Genomic DNA, 17665 nt, shown 5'->3' with positions numbered 1-17665 from the left:
TCGACTGTCACAGTCTCTGAGCTGATGACTCTTTAAGACTGTTTGTACTTCCTGTTATTTGTCAGACGTCACATCCTCACCACAACTTTGTTGATGTTCATGTTCTTTCTCTTTTTGTTGTTCAAATTTCATAGAGGGTCCATCAGCTTCAATCTCTCAATGTCTTATAAATAAAAATTCTAAAGAGAAATGATAAGAAGATTCAGCAGGTGCACATTGTGTCCATTTGTGTCAATGACGTGTTTGACACCATGAAAATAAAAAGATGACTGAGGACGATGAATGTGTGAAGATTGTTAGTAAAGATAAATGTTTCCATCCTCTTTCTTTTAACAGAGCTTGTTAGAAAACAGACAGCACATAAGAACAAACAGTTGAAGCATCAAACTCCTACATGCAGGCTGATGTCTAAGAGATGAAGATATCCAACTGCAGCTATAGAAAATACAGCAGATAAGATATTTTAGTGGACTGAGACCCTCCTCTTCCTCATTGTTAACATGAAGTCATTTCTTTCTGAGAGCTGAAGAGGAAGTGTTTCTGTGAGAATGTGAGAACTGCAGCAGCAGCAGAGCTCTGGATGTTTGACTCTGTAATAATGACCAGATAAACGTCAGAAACACAAATGGTTAAAACACTGATGAGCCTCTCCCATCTCTCACCCAACTACCTGTTCTCTCACCATGAGTATTAGGTTATTTCTTAAGTTTTAAGTTTAAAAATGTACAGAAACATGTAGTATTTATTGTCACATGTATGTTAGAGATCAGAAAGCAGGGCCTGAATGCACAGAAAGAGTCTTTCTGTGGTTTCTTGGTGGATATAAAAAGAGAAACTGTGGTCAAGCAGAAGGAAAAGGCTCAAACATGTTGTGAAGAAATGTGAAACAAACAAAAAAGAAAAACTGCCCATTTTTCATTCTGTACATCTTTGACTCATCTCGTTTGACTGAATTGCATTTTTACGTCAAAGTATGCACCTGTCCAACCACTGAATGGATCGCTCTTTTTTCTAAAAATGACTTTTGGGAATTATAGTCCTCTCATCATGGTGTAGTAAAGATGCTTTATATTTTATGAGTCACAGGCAGGAGGATGCAGGAGAGAACGACAGATTCACAAATTAGAGGAATAAGAAATGCCTTGGGAGAAGGTGATGCAGGTGTGACTAACAAGTGTACACAGAATGAAAGACTGAGGACCTCTGGTGGACACAAAAGGGTACTACATGAAAAATGGCTTCAGATAAACTGTGAAAATAGTTATTTATTTTGCACAAATACAATTTCACTTGCAACAAACACTGAAACTGGATTGAAATTTGTTTTAATACTTAGATCAAATGATCATAAACAATAATAAACAGAATATTTATACAGATTCTATTCAAAGATAATTAAAGACATGTTATAAAAAGTAACCTGGACAAAATACAAGACAATTAGAAAATTAAAAAACATCTTGAAAAACAAAAATACCATGAAACACATACGCACACACACACACACACACACACACACACACACACACACACACACACACACACACACACACATGTTCAAACTGACGTATAATATCTAACATATCTAAGACATTTAATATGTAAAACCAGATGCGATGATACTGATAACATAACAGCAGTGATTTTATCAGCAAGTTGTTGATCAGTGCAGTCTGATAGAAACAGCTGAGTCTCCCACATTTTCATAGTTGATTGAAACATCTTCATCTCTATCATAATGTACCTGCCAAATAAATTATTATTAGTCCTTTATTTATCCAGGTAAAAATCTCAATTCCAAGACAGACATAGTGGCAGCAAAAGTCAAAAGCACATGCATCACATAATTACATCAACTAGATCATTAAGAGCAACATTAAAAACAATCACACTGACTAAAAGAGTTATTCTCTCCTTTCTTTAAGATGGACTTACAACGTAACCATTTCTAACATTTTTTCCGTTCCTTCTGCAGATTATTCCAGGAAACAGGGGCAGCAAATTTAAAAGGCTTTTTTCCTAATTCTGTTCTGATTTTTGGGACAATAGATTGTATGATATCGTGGGAACGATAGTGGCTGCTATCATGTTGTTCCTGTCAAATAAACAAAAACAAGATAAAATATATCCGATTGTATTAAGAAAAATACATTTTGATGTTGTTATTTTTTAAAATCCTGTCTTGTCTGAGAGTGTTTGCATTCAGAATCATGATCTGAATGTGATGTTGGGCTAAACACATTTGCTTCTCCAACATGAGCTCTACAAACTCTTTACAGGCTCCTCTTGTTTTTCTGTTTCCTTGACCTGTTTATTTATTCATTTCTGTTACTTTTTTCTTTTTTAAGGATACAGGGGTGGGATACATGTAATGACACACCAGCAAAGACAAATAGCCACTATCTGTGTGCCCATGGTGATATGTCATTAGCTTCTGGCAATGACATTCAGGTCCTCACTAAAAGACTGTCTGTGCAGCCCACGCCCCACCTAACACACACACACTCTTCACTTTACTGTCTTCACACACACACACACACAGACACACAGGTCCTCACTGCCACACACACACAAACACACACACACTTCCCTCAACACCGTCAGACTCCTGAACACTCAAGCACTTACTGGACACATACACACACACACACACACACCACACACAGGCCACTACTCTGGGAGCACTTATCTGTACAATCTCCTACACAAACGAGTGGGAGGTGGAAGACTAACTCCAGTAGGAGAAAGCCAATTGGCTGAGTAAACACCCCATTCCCCACACCCCGCAACAGTGTGCAACGAACTGCTAACCTGAGTTCGCAGTGACAACGCCCCAGAGCAGCACAGTGCCTTGGGCAGCACCTGTTTCCCCACCTGTTGCTCCTACCGCAAATAGCAGTTGAGAGCATATAGATGAGTCCCAAGTCATGGGACTGCATCCCAACCACAGTTATTTTCACACCTGACAACACACACAAAAGGGACAATCTAGTCTGAGTCTGAGACAAGCTACACCCAGCAATTGAAGAGCCCCTGAGGCACAGACACCACCACAGGTTGTTACTGATGCAGGCTAACCCACCCCATAGAGTGGAGCAGCCAACGGGGCTCAAACCAATCCAATACAAGAGGAAACCCAGCCAAAAACTGGGCGACCCGGGAACCAAAGCTCCAGGCCCTGCAAGTGGAAGAAGAGCCCAGCCACCCAACCAGGACCTGCAACTGCAACCACAAGTACAAAATGCAGCACATATCAAGACTGCAAGGGAGTCCCCACCCCAGCCCTTCACCACCACCACCATTTAAAGTGCTTAAACGGTTAATCGAACCGGTGCTTAAAGAATGGAGAACACAAACTTTGTCCAAAAAAACCTCTTATGTTTTTATTTTTTTATTTAGCAGTCTCTTTTTTTCTGCAAAATGATAAGAACCGTACCAACATATAAACATCCTCTGTGCAAAGATTTATGCTTTTAAAGTGAAACAGTGAAAAATTACAGCGCTGTCAATACATGAATATCCAGAATTCGTTGTACAAAAAAAAAAATGTCCAATTTTGGCACACAATTGGACACCATGCCAGTTGAATGTTTTAGGTATTTAAGAGCAGAAATTAATTAATTTTATTAACATGCCTAAATTTATTTTTTTTTTTTAAATACATTTTGAAGAATTAACCACACATTAACATGGCATTGGGCCTTTTCTGTGCTTGAGTGCTTAATTGGCCTCTGGCCCTTTAAACTCTGAGGGGCTGTAACTTTGGTTTCTTTTGGTCAATTTGCATGATTGACACCTCTTTTTAATTGTTGGAGCCAATAGAGTCACAGTAACAATGCCACGTTCATGTTACTTCAACCAATCAGACGTTCCAAGGCCAAAACCCACGTGGGCCCAAATTTACTGCATGTGACGTCTGTCCAGTCACGTGTCTATAGGTGGGTCTAAAATGGAGGTTGTTGACGGAAAACGGCTCTGATGCGGCTAGGTAGGCGTGGTAACTGCTGATAATCATGTGGCTACTGGCTACCAACAGCAAAAAATGGCGTAAATGTTCACAGGAAATCTGAACTGTAAGCCAATTTCTGTCTTAGCGCATTTGCGCCGCTGTGTGTTTTTGTGGTCTTCTTTTGCGGCTCATTCAGTGAATTTTGGTCAGTGTGGTGAAACTTGGTGTTTGGAATTGGTGATGGCTCTGGAAGATAACCAGCTTTTCTTTAGACGGTTACATGTTTCGGTTTTGTGTGTTTAGCGGACTTGTGCACATTTACATAACTGCTCGTTTGGTGGTTGTAGAAATGGTTTATATGACAATTTAACTGAGATTCAGAGGTTTCTGTGGATACCACACATGTCTGGACTTATATTTCTCACCCCGTGTTATAACCGATTAAACGTGATCTCCTTTTTGCTCGCGGTACCGGGGGCGTGGGGCTTAAAGCACTTGTTGCAGGCTGCTGAGTTTGCATCTTTTGCTGTGAAGTACAGCCAGACTTTGACTGCTTCGCCTTGGGCATTTTTAATATGTAGCTCTGCTCTAAAAGAACGTACGTACCTGGGCCCGCCTACTACGCTTGCAAAGGTAAAATGATTGGCTAGAATCCAAAGTGTATGACATCTCAGGAAAAAACAAAGCACCGAAATGTGCACTGCTTTTCGGTCTGGTTACTACCATTTATGTCAGAACCATCCCTACTGAAATCCATGTTAAAATTTAAAATAATAATGGTTAAAGTATTTAGAAAAAAATTTGAATTCTATTTAAAAGGAGTACAATGTGTTTAATAATTGTAAAAGAGCATTTGAAATATATATGGTTTAATTTTACAAGTATACTGTTTTATCATGATTGTAAAAGGAAGTGAATGTGGTTGTGATCAGTAGCTGGACTGTGAGAATTTTTGGCGGAAAGTACGAGAAGTTTGTAGAAGTGTGTATGTATGAACTGGAGTATCTGCTTGAAATCCACCGAGCAGCTGCTCACTTTAGTTTTAGTTCAAGATCCCTCGCCATCCTGGAGATGCTCGCTGACCTCTCTGCATTCCTTCATACATAACTGGTATGAACTGGTCCAATTTTAGATGGCATACTGTTCCAGATCATTTTCTAATGACTTCATTTCATTGTCTCAGCCACAGATGATAACTGGAGACAGACAAAGCTATAAATAAAGCTACAGAAAAATCAACTGGTGGCCTATAGAAACCATGTCCTCCACCCTCTGGAAACATGGGACCACAGAGCTCATAGAAGCAGTAAAAAAACGACGTGAAAAGTGAGTCTAAGTTTGACGTTGAAAAGTCGTCCACAACCAAATTTGGACTATAAATAGCCCGTACACCTAGACCGTACAGATATCAACACTTAACTTTAAGTAGACATCAGAAAAAATGACGCCGCCTGGCGCCTCCAAAACAATCCCTTCTGTGGACTGAGGATAAAAACGTCACTCTGGCGTCCACCTTGCGCGCAGTGGGGTGCGTCGCGTTTTGTTCATTTGTGATTTGTTGTTCAAATTCTTTTGCTTTGCATCCTGCTGGTTTTCTTTCAGTGTGTCAGCTGTTGGGACAAGCTTAACAACTTTATCACAAATATTTAATAAGAATTTCAGTGATAATTTAAAGGCAGATGACAGCATCAATGATCCACTTTCCCAAAGCAAACCCTCACATGTGGGGTTCAAATCAACAACCTTTCACCTATAAACTTCTGACTCTCAGTCCTCTGCTGAACCACATTTCGCTCAACAAATTCAAAATAATCTCTGAAATGTCGTTTACAGTATCAGAAATACAACATTTAGAATGTTTTGTTATGTTATTACTGAGTTTTGTACTTACTGTGTTTTTATCCATCTGTGTTTTCTTCCCTAAAATGAGAAAAAAGTCAATTTAATATTAAAATGAAAATTCAAAATCATTCAAACTTCTCATGATTAAATTTACCTTTAGTTTTTGTCCACATGTTGACTGTCACAGCTGTTATTGAAAGTGCTGCCAATCCCACAGAGACAATTATGAACCTCAAAGATACAAAATCTGAAAAAAGTGAATCAAAACTTCTAATTATTCACATGACTTCTTTGCAGTTTTCTGTTTAAATTATTTTACTTATTTATTATGTAATAGTTTAAATGTAAAGTACACAATAAAGTTAAACACCTGAAATTTGATGGACTCAAATTCAAAAGCATTTTCTAGTTTAAAATATGGAAAATGGCTAAAGATGGCTGCCATGTTTACACAGTCAGCTGGTGTAATGTATGAAGAGGAAATACAGACACACATGATCAGAGACATTTGCTTTCATTTACATTATGTGAACCAAAGTCAGTTATTCCTGTCTAAATATCCCATGAACAGAAAAGTTTGAGTTCAGACGTGTGATTTTTCTCACAGACAACGATTAAATGAATAAATATATCTCCACCCACAGCCATGATATTCAGAGACAGATATTTATGTTTAATATTTATGTTTAATACAAAAGTGAAAACATCTTCAGACCAAAAGTTTCCATCTTATGTTTCCTGTAGGATACATGTCTGACTGTCACTCAGCTAAATGTACATAAATGTAATTAAACATCTGATATAAAAATATAAAAACCAAAATAGAAACATAAAAAGTCAAATATACTTTACAGTATATTTTTAACTTTTCATTTGCTAACACATGGTTGAGTTACCATGTTGTGAATCTCCTGACGGTTTGTTGTTTGCTGTCATGCTTTCACTTTCCATAGTTGGCATTTTTGTTGTTGTATCATCTGGAACAAAAAGTAAAGATAATAATTTTTTCATGTGCTTTAAGATACTAAAAAAAACTTTAAAAGGCCACTTTTAAAGCACAATAAACAAATATTTTTGGTCAACTTAGTTTTAGTAACATCACCTGATTTTAGAAGCGTCTTAATTGTTGTGGTTGTTTCAGTTTTTCTGGCTGGTTTCTTTATTGTTTTTGCGTCACCTGAATAAATGAAACAACACAACATAAAACTTTTCCATGTTTTTCATCTGTTGTAAATTCAAGCTTTAGCTGATTTTAGTCGTATTAAATAGTTGATCATGATCTCACCTGTTTCCTCACCTGAGGTCTGATGGCTGAAGGTAAACAGCTGCACTTTTCCTGTTTTAGTATCAGTCACTTCACACTTCAGTATTTTATGACGTGATGAGTTAAAGTAATGATTCTCCAGAATAGACACAGTGGTGGAGCAGTCAGTCTGTGAAGTCACTATTTGTTTGTTCTCTTTGTCCTCAGCTTGACCTTTAAGCAGCCACTTCACTGTGTGATGACACTCTGCATATGTCACCACAGAGCAGCTTAACTTCACCTTATCAGTGTCCTTATGTTCAGTCACTGGTGAACATAATGTAATAATGTGAGACACAAAAAGTGCATTAGGACAGATATATTAATCACTTTAACTAATTATTATTTAAATGTTATGAATATGATTAAAGTTTTTTGTTCCAAGAAGAGTTTGCGCTAAAACTATTTTGATGTAAATACTCACAGGTAATAACAGAGATCAACCTGAGACTGATGAACCAGAGTGTGTTTAGATGGTGTTTCCTCGACTTTGTATTGTTGACAGGAATAAAAACCAACATCCTCAACTGTGAGCTTCTTTATAAGCAGAGAACAGTTCGCTGTAACACTCAGTCTGTCTGATTTAGTTTTGGCTTCTTCACCAATCTGTCCAAGTCTGATCAGCTCTACTGTTTGTTGGTTTCTTGGAGTAAAGGTCCACGTAGTACCATCACAGTTATTCTGGTCATCTATCACATTTAGACAAATCAGAGTGACGTCATCTCCAACTTTCATAAACATGGATGTTTCATTTACAGATACTGTTGAGAAGATTAAATAGAAAAAAAGACAAATAAATTAGAGTTCAGCAGCTTTTACAGTCAGAGTGAAGATCATTTTAGGCACAAGTTTATAAACAGAGCATGCTCAGCTGTCTTATTTACTGTAAAGGTTATTGACTGTAACGATACTGACAATATTTAGTTTTGTTGCTATTAAAATGTTTCCTGTATTCTTACCTGCAATCTGAATCATCAGCATCAGACATAAAAACATTTGAATCCATCTGAATTCATCCATCGTGCTTCTCTGTCTCACTTCTTTCTTGTTCTCGATCTCGACTGTCACAGTCTCTGAGCTGATGACTCTTTAAGACTGTTTGTACTTCCTGTTATTTGTCAGTCGTCACATCCTCACCACAACTTTAGTAATTATCAGTTCTTTCCCTTTTTTGTTGATGTTCATGTTTCATAGAGGGTTCATCAGCTATTTACATCTCTGAAATTCATGAATGCATTTTTTATAAAGAAAAACTATTCTAAAGAGAAATGATAAGAAGACTCAGCAGGTGCACATTGTGTTCATTTGTGACAATGACGTGTTTGACACCATGAAAATAAAAAGAAGACTGAGGACGATGAATGTGTGAAGATTGTTAGTAAAGATAAATGTTTCCATCCTCTTTCTTTTAACAGAGCATGTTAGAAAACAGACAGCACATAAGAACAAACAGTCGAAGCATCAAACTCCTACATGCAGGCTGATGTCTAAGAGATGAAGATATCCAACTGCAGCTTTAGAAAATACAGCAGATAAGATATTTTAGTGGACTGAGACCCTCCTCTTCCTCATTGTTAACATGAAGCAATTTCTTTCTGAGAAAAAGTGTTTCTGTGAGAGTGAGGGAACTGCAGCAGCAGCAGAGCTCTGGATGTTTGACTCTGTAATGATGATCAGATAAACATCAGAAACACAAATGATTAAAACACTGATGAAGCCTCTGAGCCTCTCTCTCCACCCAACTATCTGTTCTCTCACTTCAAATATCAATTTATTTCTTAAGTTACAGTTAAAAAATGTACAGAAACATGAAGTATTTATTGTCACATGTATGTTAGAGATCAGAAAGGAGGGCCTGAATGCACAGAAACAGTCTGTATCTGTGGTTTCTTGGTGGATGTAAAAGAAATTGTCTTCAAGCAGAAGGAAAAGGCTCAAACACGTTGTGAAGAAATGTGCAACAAACAAAAAAAAAGCTTGAAAAGTTCAGAGAAAATGAGTGGAACTCGAGATCAGATAGATTGAGGAGAGCTGACTGAAAACTGCCCATTTTCATTTCCTACATCTTTGACTCGTCTCCTTCCATCTAAACTCCTCCAACTAAGGATGGAAATGTAAGTTGGAGGGGTGAGAAAGAGACACAAGTAGAAAGAAGTTGAGGCAACAAGTGTTTAATGAAATGAAACATCCTTTGCTTTGGAGCCTCAGTTTGAAGTGATGTCAATTAAATATGAAGTTTGACTGAAATGAATTTTTACCCTGAAAGTAAAAACTGAGTCAGAGGAGGAACAAAACGAGAAGGAACAAATTATGGAAATGAGAAAAGTCTTGGAAGAAGGTGATGTAGGTGTGATTAACAGAACTGAACTGTGACAATTATTAATTTGTTCTGCAGTACAATTTCACCTGCAACAAAGAATAAAAATGAATAAAAAATGTTTTTTATTCAGATGAATGAAATTCAATAACACAACATAAAACATGATCTCACCTGTTTCCATACCTGAGGGCTGAATGTGTCAGTTTCAGTTACTATGGTGACATTTTGGAACACTGTGTGATCACACTCTGCACATGTCAACACGGAGCAGATTAAAATCAGCTTGTATGGTCAGTCACTGGTGAACATAATGATATATTGTAAGATAACCACAGACAAATTAGTCATGTTATCTTAATCAGTTTCATTGTGATTCCTGTTTTTGTTCCAAGAAGAGTTTGAGCTAAAAAAAAAAATCCTGTTTTAAATGCTCACAGGTAATAACAGAGTTAAACCAGAGTGTGAGTTCAGGTTTCTATTTGACTTTGTATTGTTGATAGCAACAAAGACCAACATCATCGACTGTGAGCTTCTTTATAAGCAGAGAACAGTTCGCTGTAACACTCAGTCTGTCTGATTTGGTTTTGGCTTCTTCACCAATCTGTCCAAGTGTGATCAGCTCTAATGTTTCTTTGTTGGAGTAAAGGTCCACTAAGTACCATCACAGTTATTCTGCTCATCTGTCACATTTACATAAAGCAGAGTGACATCATCTCCAACTTTCATAAAAATTGATTTTTCATTTTCAGATACTGTTGAGAAGATTGAAGAAACTTTTAGAAACAACCTTATAAACATGTCCAATGCTCCTCTAAAACATGCATGATCTGCTTTTTCATTAATTTGCAGTTAAGTGATTGTAATATTGATAACATTTAGTTTTCCTGTCATTAAAATGTTTCCTGTAGCCTGAGCACTAGTTTAGCTCACAAGCAGTGTTGGGACTAACGCGTTATTAAGTAACGCGTTACAGTAACTACGTTATTATTGTGGTAACGAGCACGGTAACTAGTTATTATGCTAAAATCAGGAACGCGTTAGTCGTTACTGGGATTTAGATAGGCTCGTTATTCGTTACTTCATGTGGTGGCTATCTCGGAGCTTCCACAGTTTCAGTAACATTAACAAGTGGTGGAGGTCAGCAGGTGGATGAGAGAAAGTGGAGGCAAGAGGAGAGACCCGAAGCGGCCGCCGGTCCGCGTGTCAGGTGAACTGAACTTCAGGTAAGAAGTTATGACCTGCAGTCTATCTGGGTCAGATATAAACCAAGTTTAGGTGGAGTTTATTTTCGGTATGCTGACTTTTTCGTACTGCGTGCTAGCTAGCATGACGGAGTTTCTATACAGCTGGGTGGGTGCTATGTTACTGATGTTGAACTTTATTTTGTTCATAAGATTAATTATTAGAGTTGCCAACCGTGCCTAAAAAAACGGAATCGTCTCTCATATTCAGAGAAAACATTATGCGTTTCGTATTGAACTGAGAAGGAACACAGTTTGTCCCGGACTTCAGCTACAATGAAAAAGACACAAAGCTGGAGTTATTCTGTCAGTACGCTGTCAGCTGCCTCTTCTCTCATTCTCCCCCCTCCCTCTCCTGTTTCTACTTCAATCATGAAACTGATCAATGATCAGCTGATCGGCTTTTCTGTCTTGTTTGATTATCGCCCACTTTGCGCCAGAAAGAGGAAACCAGCGGGTGTCGCGTTAAACAAGAGCAGCACGTTTAAGCTTGATCAGCTGTTATTAGAATTTATTTAATATTAATTTCTAGTATCAGCTGATGTTTGCTGGAGCCACAGCTGTAAAAGCTGCTGGTCATGATATTGGTTTGGATATGTGGTGAGAGGGAAACATGAAGATGAAACCAGGAGATGTCCTTACTGAATCATCAGAGCTGAACAGCTGATGGAGAAACAGGTTTACCTTTTAGGTCACATGAATGAGTTGAAGTTATGAACTGTTTCTGAGAGACAAATAACACCAGGATCCTTTTCTATGTGGCTGACAGCTGGTAACTGTGCAGGGGCGGGTCTAGCAAAGTGATGCCAGGGGGCCAGGTAGGGCATTAACAGGGAGAGGGGGGCACAAAGAAATACTTTTCATTCTTATTCTCATTTAAAATATCTAGCTTTTAATAAATAATTATCCGAGTCTTACAACAAACAATTGATAGATTGATATATACCATCAAGACAGTGTACATCACTGTCACAACAGTGTTTATTTTCATTCAAAGGCTTTATGATTTTTCCTATAATGGCGGGCGGTCTCTAGTCAAAATGCCCGGGTCGATTTTTTTGTCCCAGTTCAGCCCTGGATGCAGCTCATCTGCAGTCTGGTGTTACCTACATCTTCCTATTCAGAAGGCAGAATTTCTGAGTTCTGAGTACAATCAAAAAGCACCACGACTGCAGTTTTTTGTGTTGGATGTAAAAGCGCACATGACGCCTGTGACGTGAGGCTAGAATCATGGCCGGCAGTCGGCGATGGTCCAGGCGTGGGATTTCTCTCATGGAAGTATGCACATTATTTTTTCCTTTCTATTGGTAGGTGGCACAGTGCACTTGTGGCAAGTAAGCAAGCTAGAAGACTGGCAGTCTGGCTGGGTATCCAGTTACGGAAGCAACACATTAACAAGAGAAGTCTGAGTAAAACCAAAGTTACTTTCCCTAGTAACTAGTTACTTTTAAAGTAACGAGTAACTTGAAGTAACTGAGTTACTTTTGATGGAAGTAACTAGTAATGTAACTAAGTTACTAATTTAAAGTAACTTACCCAACACTGCTCACAAGCTAAGCAGGTGACATTATGCCACAAAGTCAAATGCAGCAGCCTGACAGTTAGCTGCGTGTCTTCCCCCACTTTTTCTCTCTCTCCCTGCTTTCCTATCCTCTCTTCACCACACTAAATAATAAAGACATCTATAAAGATGCAACATAAATCAGACATAAAAACATTTGAATCCATCTGAATTCATCCATTTTGCTTCTCTGTCTCACGCCTTTCTTCTTCTTGACTGTCAGTCTCTCAAATGATGACTCTTTAAGACTATTTGTGATTAGTGAGACGTCACTTCCTAATTACAACTTCAGCAAACTTTAGTAAGTTGTCTCTTTTGCTCATGTACATCATTTTTCACATTTTTGATATTCAGCATTTTTTATCCGTGGTATTACAATTTTTTGTAGGAGAAATTACGCATTATGGTTGACACTGGGTCCACTCATGTGGCATATTTGTGACAATGACAACATGGACATAAAAGATGACTAAGGAAATTGAATGTGTGAAGATCATCAGTTAAGATAAATGTTTCCAATAAATGCAGCACACTTTTCTTTACATATCACAAAACAGACAGCACAAAACAACATGTACTTGCAAGGTCAAACTCCTCAACCACCACAACATGTCCTCTTTATGTCTGAGAGATTGCCTAATTATAGAGTTGCAGCTATAGGAAAATACAGCATACAAGTCTGAAACCACATGGTCATCACTGTTCATCTAATAATGGCATTTTAGGAGGGTTTTATTTTTAGTAAGAATGTGGCCACAGCAGCAGAGCTCTGGAGGTGTTAGTCTAATAACCACAACCAGATAAAATCAGAAACACACATGGTCAACACCCTGAGACGACTGAATTAAAGTGAGTGTTATGTGAAGGTATTTTACTGCTGTAAACGAAAACATTGCAAACAGTGACACATGCAGGAAGGAACATGAAAAGAGATATTTGTTCCCGAGAATGACCAGCCAAAAGAAATGAACTCAGGAGGCGGAAATTCCTCAGAAAAACACAGAGTAGTGGGACAGACAGAGGTCATTGATAGAGAGTGTGCAGGGTGTGGTCTCTGGCTCCGCTGCAGTGGAGGGTTGGTGCCAGGGAGACTGAGGGTCAGGTGGAGTTGATTCCACTAATGAATGCTCCTGTTTTACAGTGACGCTGAGGACCAGCGAGGAGGTGTGTGTGCATGCAGAGACAGAGCAGTTAAGATGGCGATAAGGAAGCTCTGGGGCTGAGCTGCTGTAAAGAAAGCACTGAGTTTGGTAACAAGCTGTAAAATAAACAGTTCAACTGGAATTGAACGTGGTGTTCAGAGTGGTTCCGAAACCCAGCCACCATGTCTGACCCCCAGCCTGCACCATCAGCACAGCCGCTCCAGCTGCTGGCAGAGATGGCGGCCATTCACCAGGAGCAGGCGGCGGTTCATCATGAGCAGCTGGACAGACTGCAGGACCAAGCCGAGCAGTAGATGCGCGTGTTAGAGAGGCTGGTCGAGACTGCCATGTCTCACCACTAGATTTGTAGTCAAGACCGCCTAAACCAAGACCAAGACAGACTGAGTCAAGACCAAGACAAAGTTGAGGTGAGACCAAGACCGAGACCGAGACAAAAAAGTCTTTAAACTGCAGCCAGATGCTGCTTCGTTTACGGCTGTCAGGCATATTTATGTGTTTTTGCGATGCACTTGCACAGCCCTCCTCACCGCTGTCTACTGTCTCACTCACAGTAGAGAGGACAGACGCACGCTCTACTTGACCGTCTCACCCTCTCTATTTTTCACATAATGATATTATCCTATATCCTCGGATGTGATTGGCCACAATATGGAGGGATTGGAGCATAGCTGAGCCACTGTGTGAGAGCTGAGCAGTGAAAGGAAATTAAGTGAGGAGCCTGCTCTCGCTCAATGGGAGTCGACTCTTCTGATTCACTACAAAGCACTCTCTAAGCACGGCTCTTAGAGCTGAAGCTTTTGCGCATGACACGTTATCGAACGTTACGTTGTGTGTCATGGATACTGTTGACTCCAAATCTCCCGACCACTATGTCGATCTGAGACAGCAAGACCGAGGATCCGAGACCAAGACAAGACCAAGACCAAAGTCCGTCGAGACCAAGACAAGACCAAGACCACGTAAAAGTGGTCTCGAGACCGTATCGAGACCAAGACCGGTCTCAAGACATCCAACTCTACTTACCACCCTCCCCTGCTGGCGGTGTTGCTGCATCAGATAGGGGAGGGCGACGACTCCCGAGCCGCGCATGCTGACAAAAGATCGTGTTGGAGCAGTTCATTGAGGGCCTGCTGGGGGTAACAGCATAGCTCCACTAACATCAGCACAAGAACTGCACACCAGGAGCTTCAAGGTGTGGCTTTCCATGGCTGATCAGCTCCTCTAATTGTAATGTGCAGCAAAGACGGAGTTGGCCAAACAGGTGGCTCACTACATGTACAAAAACATTAAAAAGGGTTTCATCTGTATGGACATGTCTGAGTTTCAGGAAAACACAGGGTGGCAAAGTTCATTGGCTCTCCACCAGGATATGTGGGACATAAAGAAGAGGGTCAGCTGGCCAGCTGTTGACGGCATGTCCCAACGGCGTTGTCTTGTTTGATGAAGTGGATAAGGCCCTACCTGATGTCCTCACCATCATACTGCAGCTCTTTGATGAGGGTCGTTTTACATACAGTAAAGGAAAGAATTGAATGCAAAAACGCCATCTTCATCATTGAAGTTGAATGTCGCAAGTGACGACATAGCCCAGTATACATTGCAGCTCTGCCAGGAAGCTAAGCAGGTCAACTGCAGCAAGCTGGCTGATAACCTTGAGGACATACAGAAAAGCAATGACAATCTCCAGACAGTTTAAAGAAACTGTGATTCAACCAGTCCTGAATGGTCATTTCTGGAGTTTCTGGGCCGTATCAAGAAATTGGCTACTTCCTGCCATTCTGTCACTCAGAGCTGCTGCAGCTGGTCAGCAAAAAGCTCAACTTCTGGGCCAAAAAGGTGAAAGGGCGGCATGATATCACTCTTCAATGGGATCACTCAGTACTGGACCTGTTAACAGGTGGATACCAACGCTAACGCTAACTGCTCCCAAAACCTGTCATAGCTGTACCTCTGTCTGTGAAGCTGGATATAAGAACTAAGTGTTTAGCGCCATCTTCTATCAGTACAGAACATGACATTACCTGATTGGTTCGTTGCGGTCAATAGATTTACATTAGTTTATGTTAGCTAACTAATATCAGAACAAATAACTGAGTGGAATGTAAGGATACCAAAACTAAAAATCAGTTTAAGGTGACCACTTTTGTGCTGTCTCTGGCTACAACAATGGGTTTTGTTAAGAAATCGAGGATATGCTGTCCACTTTCACTCTGTCACTTTAGCATAATAGGTTCTTTGTTGTTTGGCTGGCTTTGTTGTTTTTTTTCTTTATCTGGCCAAGTGTAGCGAACAGCGCAGTCAGCTGATGTGATCAGTGCTATTTTATGCAGTTAAATAACCTTTTTCCCCAAGAACATCCAACCACTTTACGACATAACAGCTTACTACATGTACATTACACCACAAACATAACTAGATTTCTTACCAACGCACGATCGGGAATCCCATCAGCATGTCCGCAGGGAAAATAGGTTGATGTGTATGAAGGAAAAAAAATGCCTGGAGTTTTATTTTATTTTTTTGTGGTGTTGTTAACAGTTTGTTGTGCTTAGAAAAGAGATTATTTTATTGCATAAAATAGTGCTCATCGCATTTTGTGAACATTTGTTTAGCCAGATTGCGTGCCTCTAGCTTTTGGGTCTGGTAAATCAAACACTCTGCTCCACACTGTTCTCATTTATAAAACTTCCCCATGTCAGTGCAGCTAGCCAAACAATAAAGACTCACTGACAGTTAAAGAGACAAAGTGAAAGTGGACAGCATATCCTCGGTTTCTTAACATAAAACTTATTGTTGCAGCCAGGGACAAAAGAAAATTGATTCTCTGAGACTGATTTTTAGTTTTATTATCCTTATATGATCTGATTATCCTTATATTCACCCCAAACGTCCCCGGTCAAGGACAAAATGGGAAGCTCTTGATCGCCCAAGAAGAGCAAAACAAATGATGGGCGAACACTTCCAAGAGACCCTTAACCAGCCAGAGCCCACCAAGACGTACAATTTCGAGGCGGAGGATTCCCAAGATGAACTTGGGGTCAATACTAGCAGAATCACCATCGAGGAAGTGAAGATCGCGATCAAGAGCCTTAAGAACAACAAAGCGGCCGCCCTAGATGAAATACCAGCAGAGCTCCTGAAACACGGCGGCCAAGTCATGGTGGAAGAACTGACGACCCTGTTCAACAAGTGCTGGCAAAGTGGCACAGTGCCGAAGACTGGCGGAAGGGCGCCATAGTCAAGCTACCAAAGAAGGGCAACACCTCTGAGTGCACCAACTGGAGAGGCATCACCCTCCTCTCTGTGCCTGGCAAGGCATTCTGTACCGTCCTCCTTCGACGACTGAGGAGTTCTCTCGACCAACGTCTACGAGAGGAGCAAGCTGGGTTCCGCATAGGCCGATCATGCACGGAACAGATTTTCGTCTTAAGAAACATCATCGAACAGTGCGTCGAGTACCGGCAACAACTCGCCATCAATTTCGTCGACTTCAAGAAGGCCTTCGATAGCATCCACCGCGATTCTCTTTGGCAGATCCTTCGCTTGTATGGTGTCCCTACCATCTTCATTAACATCTTCAAGGACCTGTACTTGCGATCATGCTGTTGCGTTAAGACAGGAAATGGCCACACCGACTTCTTGAAATCACCACCGGCGTCAGGCAGGGCTGCATCCTGTCACCTCTACTTTTCTCATTGCCCTCGACTACATCATGCGGCGAACCGGTGCGCGTGACAGGAGCTGGCATCCATTGGTCTGATCAAGACCATCTTGGCGACCTCGATTTCACTGACAATAATATCGCTTACTTGAGGAAGACGAGCTGAAGTTACAGCAAGGAACGACCGATCTAAGAAGAGAAGCTGGCAAGATTGGCCTGAGGATCAGCTCTGAAAAGTCAAAGATCATGCATGTCAGCTCCAAGGACCCACGACGAGGGATTTACATCGGGACACAGCAGCTAGAAGAAGTGGAAAAATTCACCTACCTCGGTAGCGTGATTTCCCACGACGGTGATGCGGAGGTGGATGTCAAATGCCGCATTGGAAAGGCAGCTGCAGTATTTCGGAGGATGAACAAGATCTGGTCCTCCCCGACCATCTCCCTCAAGATCAAACTCCGCTTGTTTAATTCAATCGTGATCCCAACCGCCATTTATGCCAGCGAGACTTGGAAGGTGTCGGCCTGCATCAACACCAAGCTCGACGTCTTTCAGCAGCGATGTCTTCGTCGGATTCTGAGGATCCGCTACACCGACCACATCACCAACGAGGAGATCCTGTGAA

The 17665-nt window shown here is 40.5% G+C and overlaps 1 pseudogene; it reads left to right on the top strand.

Annotated features, from left to right (window-relative positions):
• Positions 1-14652: 14652 nt before the first annotated feature.
• Positions 14653-15293, top strand: LOC120433210 (annotated as a pseudogene).
• Positions 15294-17665: the final 2372 nt, after the last annotated feature.

The sequence above is a fragment of the Oreochromis aureus genome, linkage group 15 (genome assembly GCF_013358895.1).
Source record: "Oreochromis aureus strain Israel breed Guangdong linkage group 15, ZZ_aureus, whole genome shotgun sequence".
Taxonomy (NCBI): Eukaryota; Metazoa; Chordata; class Actinopteri; order Cichliformes; family Cichlidae; genus Oreochromis; species Oreochromis aureus.
This window is presented reverse-complemented; position numbering and strand designations above follow the sequence as displayed.